Here is a 10,347-nt window from a genome sequence, read left to right on the forward strand (position 1 = left end):
ACGGATGTTTTCAATTGCATGTTGGATTGGAATAGAAGATGCTGTTAATAGTTATTACAATCGGGTTCTCAACTACGTACTTTGATGGATGAACGCCAATCGGTTCTGGAAACAGCGATTAAAATTTGCTGATTCCACAACAAACTGGCGTTGGTAACATAGCTTAAATAAAACTGCATTTTTTCAAAAATCGTGCCGATGGCAATGATTTTCCATCAATTGTACACAATTTGTACAGATCAGATTTTCGTAATGTACGCATATGCTGATTATACATGCAATTTTGCGAAAAGTCTCGTACTGAAAATTTCTCCCTCTGGCGCTTGCGTCACTTTGCGAGATTACGGCAGTTGTCGTCTCCATCGAATTCTCAAATTCCAATATAGGGTGACCGGCGTCTCCACCCAATTTAAATGTGTGAGCAGAGGCCAGAGCTGCGATTTGTCGTGAGAATCAAATGATGGTACTCACCTAAAAATGATCAACAAGTTTTTTATTACGATTATCTTTGGTGACCATCCCAAAACAAGTCCAATAGTGTGAGAAGAGTACCCAGTCTACTTTGTTGTGCAAAATTGGTCCCAACAAATGGTGTCGACAACGGTACCGATATCGTGCCATTTTGCAATGATTTTGTCGACCTACCCTTCGTATTTGACAACCAATTATGAGCCAACATTGGGCCAATCTGGCACCGCGTCGACCACACGCAAAACTGTTCGACCCTTATTATGACTCTGTTTCTTTTCAAGGAAATGAAAATAAAATGTAATGAAAGAAATACCGTTGATAAAAAATATGTATTTTATTTCTAGAAAAAGCAATTTACACTTAAATACAATTGCAACTTGAAATACAATCATCAACTTATCGGTTATTCACTTAGTTTTATAATGTTCAACTAAATATATATTCATGTTAAAAGTATGTGTAGTATATAATAATATTAATGTGAATGCCTGCTGTCGGTGGAGTGGTGGAAGGCAATGCGAGATTAACCTGAAAATAAATAAAATAATTAATACGAAAGTACATTATACGTTAGAGATAATAGGAACGATAACAAAAACGATTCCTTGGTCTAGAAAAAACCAGAAACAAGGAACCGTTTTTACTATTAAGTCGATTCCGTTCATAACAAAAAACATGAAAACTATGCAACAAAAATAAATCATTGTACTCACCTGTATTTACTATGATGCCTGTTGAAGCTGTAATAAAAATAATAAATAGTATACATGTATATACAATATTATAGCCTATAGAAACGATATTATTTTTATTATATTACCGGAATAAATATTCGTTATCAGATAACAAATATTTATTTAGGTCACATCCCTGGATACGGGAAAATTATCCGGCACAATTATTTTAATAATTTAACTGCCTCTATGTCTCTGCCGACCAATACATCAGATTTTTCTGATAGAACAGTGAAATAAACTTACTCACCTGTCCTATCTGTCTACTCTGCAGTTCGGGAGTTCGATCAAGCTAATCTGAAACGAATTAAATTGAGTTTAAACTGAAAATGAAAGCAAATTTTAATACTTACAAAAATCGTTTCTCTCTCCAAAAACTGATGTGTTGTGTTTTGACAGTTCAATGAGGAAAATAAAAGGCTGCTGTGATAGCGATTCGCTCAATTCGTGTAGTTTTATTGTGATTATAGCAGAAGCTTAGGGCAGTGCTGTCTGCGGGTGGCAAGGCGGGGTAAAATTCCGGCACTTTTGTAGCACTTTTCGTCACTCGGTCGACACTGTGCTTATAACCGCTAGAAAATATAGGAATCTGGGTATTATCACAACACTAACACATGGTGAATTTCTACTTGACAGCAGAAATCTGAGCTCCTTGGTGAGTGTCCTGTTGCTGAAATGCCAGAATAGGGCGACACTCAAAAGCCTAGCTAATGGTTTGGTGTTTGGCGATATTCACAACACTCGCCTCTTTATGTTCGTTCCAGCTGTATGGCACCCGCCACGTTTTTGGTGCCAACATCTCAAACGTCAAAAGTATTTGTTTTCTTCAAAACAGCGACCCGCTTTGACGGCATTGAACTTCGTTTACTAGTTTAGGGGAGCGTAAAGTAATAGCTCATTTTCAGTCGGAATGAACGTTTTCAAAATTAAAATTATGAATGAAAATTAGATTTTCCATATCAAATTAGTATTCTATTTAAATTAAAAACATTTTTGTTTGCAGGCGGTGAAAAAGTCTCATAGGAAAATTGTTTATGAAGACAACTTTATATTATAATGAAAAAAAATTCTGCAACAATGTTAGAGTTGTATAGCCATATGGTTGAATGAAAGTCAAAAATGTGGGACGATCGGGTAGCCCCTCGGCAAATTTGACGAAAAATTGAGTTCGTACTCAACCGCCATACGATATATATCGCGTGTGCATATTGTTATAATCAATATTTGAAATAAAGTTAATTTTACGATATTCTCTCAACTCTAAACATTTCCTTCTTACATGGGCCTCGTCCGGGAAGAGAGGCAGTTGAGAAGTTGAGACAGTGAAAGTGATGTGATTAAATGTCGACAAAAATCAATCACGAAAAATACGACGCAAATTGTGATGATTTCAAGATGGAGGACAAAATAACAGATTTGTGTGAGACGTTGGCAAAGGTTGGAATCGTGCGAGAATGCGAGAAACGACGATTGTCGACCACCGGCAATAAGAAAACGATGGCGGAGCGAATAAAGGGTGTGTCACATCAAATTGCATCTAGGAAAAAACGCTGTAGAAATTCGCCCAGTAGACCGATCCTTTTGAAAATTTTAGACAGTAAAATAAAAACTATTAAACAACTTTTGGCATTTTTTTTTATTCATACTTCGAGGCCAAGCCCGTATGCTCGCACCTTCCTCTTTACCCCGTCCATAAGGTTCTGTACAACGTCAGGTTGTAGTTTTTTTTTGAACAGAAATCCATTTTCTCTTGAAGTCCGCCTCCGATTTGACAACTTTTGGGTTCTTCCGGAGGGCCTGCTTCATAATCGCCCAATATTTCTCTATTGGGCGAAGCTCAGGCGCGTTGGGCGGGTTCATTTCCTTTGGCACGAAGGAGACCCCGTTGGCTTCGTACCACTCCAACACGTCCTTTGAATAGTGGCACGAAGCGTGATCCGGCCAGAAGATGGTCGGGCCCTCGTGCTGCTTCAATAGTGGTAGTAAGCGCTTCTGTAGGCACTCCTTAAGGTAAACCTGCCTGTTTACCGTGCCGGTCATCACGAAGGGGGCGCTCCGCTTTCCGCAAGAGCAGATCGCTTGCCACACCATGTACTTTTTGGCAAACTTGGATAGTTTCTGCTTGCGAATCTCCTCCGGAACGCTGAATTTGTCCTCTGCGGAGAAGAACAACAGGCCCGGCAGCTGACGAAAGTCCGCTTTGACGTAGGTTTCGTCGTCCATTACCAGGCAATGCGGCTTCGTCAGCATTTCGGTGTACAGCTTCCGGGCTCGCGTCTTCCCCACCATGTTTTGCCTTTCGTTGCGGTTAGGAGCCTTCTGAACCTTGTATGTACGCGGGCCCTCCCGCTGCTTGGTCCGCTGGACGAATGAACTTAGGTTCTCGAAGTATCGTTTTAGTACTCTGCTGACCGTGGATTGGACGATTCCCAGCATCTTACCGATGTCCCGATGTGACAACTCCGGATTCTCGAAATGAGTGCACAGGATTAATTCACGACGCTCTTTTTCGTCTGACGACATTTTTCCAAATTTACAAAAAATTGACAGTGAAGCATGGCCAACGTGATCTATACACTCTTATCTGATTATAAGCGAAAGCTGAAGATATAATTCCTAAAAATTAAATTTCTACAGCGTTTTTTTCGCGATGCAATTTGATGTGACACACCCTTTAATCAATCATCACGCAAGCGGATAGCGTCAAAAACGAAGAAAAGCCCGAAAAACGTTGAAACGAAATTCTTTACGCCGAATACGAAGATCAAGAGAGTGGCATCAACACCGATACCAGCCAGGTGTACATCACCAGATCGACGACCGCACTGATTTCGGGATGTAGAAGACACCATCGATACTTTCGGAGCTGATGATGAACAGGACGTAAAATGTGGATGAACCAACGTGATATGATATCATTTTCAAAGTTGAAAAGTGCTCTTATCCGTGAATTTTCCCCGTTCGTACGAGCAAGTTACATACACCGTAGAAGAAACCGATTGAATCAACACGAGATTACATTTATGAAATGTAACGAATAGCTCTCGCCATCGATCTCGACGAACTAAGTGTGTGTGAGTATATCGTCGATGGTGAAACGAATGACGAGTTTCATCGATCGCTGTTGTACGGAGCTCAGACGATCCGAGAGCTTAAGGAGAAATTACTCAACTTTGAGAAAGCACAGAGAAAAGCCGATACAAAGCCGAAGCTGGACGACAGCGTCAATCCGCGTTGACGGCATTGAGCTTCGTATTACGAAATGGGGGAGTAGGCATAATAATATGGATTTGCGGAAGAAAAAAATACACTTTTAAAATCAAAATTATGAATGAAAATAATTTTTTCCAAATCAATTTAGTACTCTATGTAAATGAAAATCACTTTTGCTTGCGAGTAGTGAAGAAATATCATACAAAAATTGTGTCTAAAGATAATGTTATATTATAATGGTAAGTTTTGGTGAGAATATCTGTAAATTCATAGAAAATAATTGAAACTGGGGTCAGACAAACGTATTTATAGTGGGCAAATAACGCAAAGAAAAAAATTTCATACATATTTTAACAAATTAAAACTGTCTTAGACCCGACTAATCTGATAGAGAATAGTTAGCCTCATACAAACTAATATCGTATCTAGATGTCGACACCATTCCGCCGTCAACGCGAATAGGAAATGAGAACGTCAAAAATCGGATTCATCGAAACAGAGCAGCAACACCGAATTAAAAAGGCATTGCTACAATCGTGGTGATGTTTTTCACGATGCAAACGAATGTCCCCAGAAAAGTGACGGTCCGAAATGTTTCGGTTGCAACCTTTTCGGTCATCTGTCGAAAGACTGCAGTATGAAGAAGAACAAAGAAAGCAACAAGAAAGCAGAATCGAAGGTGTACGTACTGCAAGACGTAAACATCAACAAACCGTGTGTGATGATGAAATTGTTCGGTCATGAATTTCAAGCGATTATCGATAGCGGTAGTGAAATATCGTTAGTCCGTAAAGATTTATGGTCAAAGTTATCCAAAAATGGTGTGCGTTTGGAAAAGTCGACAATGAGAGTACGCGGCAAATCTCAATGCCGTTATCAATGGCGAAGATTATATTGTGCGTTTTTACGTTGTGCCGGTTGACGCAATTGACAAGCAGCTGTTGATCGGAATGGATTTTCTGAGTGGTGTTGATTATTCGATTATACTAAATGGTGCGCGTGTGAAGAAGCATTCATCGATGTCCGACGAATTAGAATAATATGCCAAGTGGATCTGTCGTGTTGAAGAATACGTAGAAGAAAATGAAATAACCGTTCCTTATCAGTATCGTGAGAAGGTTATAGAAATAATTGAGAACTATAAGCCGAAAGATTCAGTTGTCGCTGCGAACACGTTGACGATTAATTTGAAGGATAACGATGTTGTTTGTGAAAACCCACGACGTTTGGCACAGTTGGAAAAAGAAGTGTTGAAAATGCAGATTGGTGAATGGATTGAAAGTGGAATAATCCAGCCATCGGAAAGTGAATACGCGAGTCCAGTTGTAATCGTGCCAAAGAAAGATTGATTTGTATCGATACGAGTTTCTACGTGCTCCTTTCGGTTTATGTACCAGTGGCAACGCGTTCGGTCGATTTATCGCAGCGGTTTTCAATATTTCAATTAACGATGGGTTAATGGTGGCATTTGTGGACGACGTTATCATTCCGTCCGAAAACGAAATAGAAGGACTGTAAAGATTGAAGCGCGTGTTACAAGTTGCGGGGAATGCGGGGCTGCAGTTTAACTGGAAAAAATGTGTGTTCCTTCATCGACGTGTAGAGTATCTTGGCTAGACCATTCAGAGTGGCAGTATACAACCAGCTCCAGCGAAAGTTGAAAAGTTGTTACAGTTTTCGTAGCCAACAACAGTAAAGCAGCTACAACGTTTTTACGGTTTGGCCAATTATTTCAGGAAGTTTGTTCCAACGTTTGCGATATCGCATGTTCGCTGTCTGTTATTTTAAAGAAAGGAAGTTTGTTTCAGTTCGATAATGCTGCTATAAATGCTTTCAACGGCGTTGAGGAGATATTAGCAAGTTATCCGGTGTTACGCATATTTAATCCTGACGGCGATATCGAAGTTCATACCGACGCTAGCAAAGAAGCGTTGGCAGGTATTCTGATGCAAAAGGCGCACGATGATAACAAATTCCATCCTTGCTATTACTACAGCCGTCTAACTAACGGAGCCGAGAAAAATTATCACTCATTTGAATTAGAAACGTTGGCTGTTGTGGAATCCGTTAGAAAATTCCGATGTTATCTACTAGGAAACAAGTTCAAGATCGTTACAGACTGTGGGGCCTTCATGGATTCGATGTCTAAGAAAAAGTTGAACGCTCGGATTGCGCGATGGGTAGTGGATTTAGCGGAGTTTGACTACAAAGTTGAACATCGTTCTGGAGAAAAATTACCTAACGTTGATGCACTTTCAAGAGCGATTGTAATGATCGTGTCTGCATCAATTATCGCAAAAATGCGGCACAGAATAACGACGACAGAGCAAAGGCAATCATAGGCAAAATCATAGAAAAGATTGAGCAAGGCGAAAACATCGAAGAATACACAGTTATTAATAATGTTTTATACGAAGGCGACGGCGAGTCTAGGCGATTGTACGTTCCGGAGTCTGTGGAAGCTGAAATAATTCGATGGGCCCACGAAAGAGGTCATCTTGGTGTTAAGAATCGACGCCGAGAATATCAGGCGTTGCATTTTCACATGTTTGGCTTGTATCGTCGGGGAGAAGAGTAGAGGAAAACCTGAAGGAGAATTACACCCGATACCGAAGGTGATGTTCCGTTGGATACGTTTCATGTCGACGATTTAGGACCGATGCCGTAAACCAGAAAGGCGGACAACTACATTTTGACGGTTATCGACACTTTCACTAAGTTTTCATGGCTGTTCCCAACGAAGTCAACAACTACTGAAGAAGTCATAAAAAATTACGAATAATCACCGATATTTTCGGTAACCCGAGGAGAATTATATGCGATAGAAGAGCAGCTTTCACATCCGCGTTGTTTTCAAGATTTTGTGAGGATGAAAACATCAAGTTACACAAGATTGTCACTGGAGTTCCGCGTGGCAATGGACAAGTAGAACGAGTTCATCGTATTATCATTCTGTCGATAAACCTGAAGAGTGGTTCAAGCAAGTTTCTGGCGTACAAAAAATGCTTGAATAACAGTTGGCAGAGAGCGATTGATATGACACCCTTTCAATTGTTGACCGGTGTTAAGATGCGAACTAAAGAGGATCAAGTTCTGCACGAAATGCTACGAATGGAGTTACAAGCGAGTTTCGGAGAGGAAAGAACTGAACTGAGGAAAACGGCACAGAGGAGTATTCAGAAAGTACAAGAGGAGAATCGAAAGTATTACAATCTACGTAGGAAGCCAACCAAGAAGTGTCGAATAGGAGATCTCGTGGCAATACCGAAAACCCAGTTTGGTGTTGGCCAAAAGGTGAAACCGAAGTTTTTAGGACCGTACGAAATCACCAGTGTACTTCCCAATGATCGTTACGAGATGCGGAAGATTGACTATGAAACTGAGGGACCTAAGAGGACATGATCTCCCGGAGATTGTATCAAGCCGTCAGTCACCGATGACTGATGTGGCAATCAAAGTGTTAAACAAATGATTACCAATCCAGCGGTAGTCCTACGTCTACCTTTCGGTTATAACACATATATAACCCGCTTCTAATTTTTTTAACAAAGGAAATCATTCGGTTTAAGATTATAATCGGAATAATATTAAAATAATGTTACAGATCCCGAAATATAAAACAAAAACTTAACATTGAACAGATTTAGAAAAAGGAATAATCTTCACATGACAACAGGAAAAGCGGTGTTGTTACGGACAGATGAGGCTTATCGCGGATCGAATGACGAATGCATAAGATAATCAAAAACATGAAATCATATTGTTAACTTAGGAAATAAGACCCCAGCTGAGCAAAAGGGGAAAATGTGTAAGAGCCAGGCAAACACAAGTATTTGCTTCCATTGTATAGATTAAGTCGAAAATATTTGTGGTCCTTCAGTTATTGCTTATCATAAAAACCCAAATGGGAAATAGTCGCTTGGTTAGGACGAAGCGCAACATTTAGATTGCGTTTTGTAAACAAATTAATGTATGCATCACTTAGGATGTAATGTACAGGTCGGACTCGATTATATACAGACTCGATCATATGTGATTCGATTATATACAATTTTGGACTCGACTATATACAGTTTGGAAAATTTTTTTTTTTCTATATTTCAAATATGACTTATTTCAAGAAGAAATGTAACCTTTCTACGTTAAGGTGAAATTTACGTGGCTATTACATGTACATTGGGGTAAAAATCGTGATTGTTGAAGAGATTGCTTGAATTTTCACCAAGAATTGTTTATACCGATATAACAGCCAAATTAAGAAAAATTGAAATTTGGTGTCAAAGAACAAATTGTAGAGCAGTTAGAGAGCTTCAATTCAATTGATAGAAACAATCTAGTTGGATATATTTTTTTAGGATAAAGTTAATAATAACACATTAAAATTAGTTAAGTTTTTCAGTTCCAAAATGTTATTGAAATTCACTAATTTAGATGTTCCACTACTATATCCTGTGCTAAATTTTCTCATCTTTCAAATGAAAGTAACAGAATTGTCTTCCGTAGCGTACTTTTCAATATAGAACCAGTTTGAAGCAACAGAGTCCGAAACAAAAAAAATGGGTGGGTTATATCTATGATATAACCGAGGGACTACCTTAGCTTATCGATCATTTGTTTGTATTGATTAAATTTTTGATTGAATGAAACAATTTCCGAATTCAATTGAATCCAATATATTTGATTTGTGAGTAAAAAGATTGTATAATGCCATATAAGGTCAATTCATGAATTGTGATAGATTTATTTATTCATTTTCGTCAAACAAACAAAACAAAATGTAGGCTACATACTTATATATTAATGATACAATGTTTTCTTAAGTTAAATATTATTCCTACGGTACATGTTTCATGATTATGTTCTTCGTTACAAGTAAATTTAATGACAGTCCTTTTACGTTTGATTTGATGACACCTTCGTTTAGAAGTCTGTATTAGGTAAACACATTTCAGTCGGAACAAAAATGCCCCCGACTTGCATGTATTTGCAATGCCAATTTCCCCACGCTCCATGGATTTGAAGCTAGGGAAACTAGTTAGGGGTGTTAGGGAAACACATTTCAGTCGGAACGAAAATGCTCCCGATTTACATGAATTTGCAATGCCAATTTCCCCACGCTCCATGGATTTGAAGTCTGTGTTAGGGAAATACATTTCAGTCGAAACAAAAATATCTCCGACTTGCATGTATTTCCAATGCATATTTCCCCACGCTCCATGTATTTAAAGTATGTATTAGGGAAACACATTTCAGTTGGAACAAAAATGCCCCCGACTTACATGTATTTGCAATGCCAATTTCCCTACGCTCCATAAATTTTAAGTCTGTGTTAGGGAAATACATTTCAGTCGGAAAAAAATACCCCCGACTTTCATGTATTTGCAATGCCGATTTCTCCAACGCTGCTTGTTTTTGAAGTCTGTGTTGGGGAACACATTTCGGTGAGAACAAAAATCCCCATACTTTCATGTATTTGCGAAGCCGATTTCCCCAAGGCTGCTTGGTTATGATGACTGTGTTGGGGAAACCGTAAATCGGGCCAATCAAAACGAGGCAGTTAGGACGTTTAGATAACGCTCAACATTTTATAGTTATTCAACTGTTTATCTAATGAAAAATAACATTTAACTAATTGCGATAGAAGCGTAGAAATATTCCCTATCAGTTGATGCAAACATCTTTCCGATCCAGTAAGAAATGTACGAGTTATAAGCATTCGGAATCTTTCATTCTTCCTGCATGTTCTGTGTTTAGGTTTTCATTTTACCTCCCATATACTCCGGCTAGACGTAGTCCCACGTCAAAAAGTTCTATAACTCTGTCATTGTTGAAATTCGAACATATGCGTAGAAGGATTTTTTTCATCAAATATGATCGTCTATCACCTCCTGAGAGAATCTGTATGAAATTATTTTTTTCATATGAGAAA

The 10,347-nt window shown here is 38.8% G+C and overlaps 1 long non-coding RNA gene across 1 annotated transcript; it reads right to left on the reverse strand.

Annotated features, from left to right (window-relative positions):
- Positions 1-1,182: 1,182 nt before the first annotated feature.
- Positions 1,183-2,231, reverse strand: LOC129774780 (uncharacterized). The gene is made up of 3 exons (XR_008742768.1): positions 1,559-2,231; positions 1,456-1,502; positions 1,183-1,211 (listed from the first exon to the last, which is right to left on the reverse strand). It is a non-coding gene; the product is annotated as an uncharacterized LOC129774780 (long non-coding RNA).
- Between the last annotated feature and the right edge of the window lie 8,116 nt (positions 2,232-10,347).

The sequence above is a fragment of the Toxorhynchites rutilus genome, chromosome 3 (genome assembly GCF_029784135.1).
Source record: "Toxorhynchites rutilus septentrionalis strain SRP chromosome 3, ASM2978413v1, whole genome shotgun sequence".
Taxonomy (NCBI): Eukaryota; Metazoa; Arthropoda; class Insecta; order Diptera; family Culicidae; genus Toxorhynchites; species Toxorhynchites rutilus.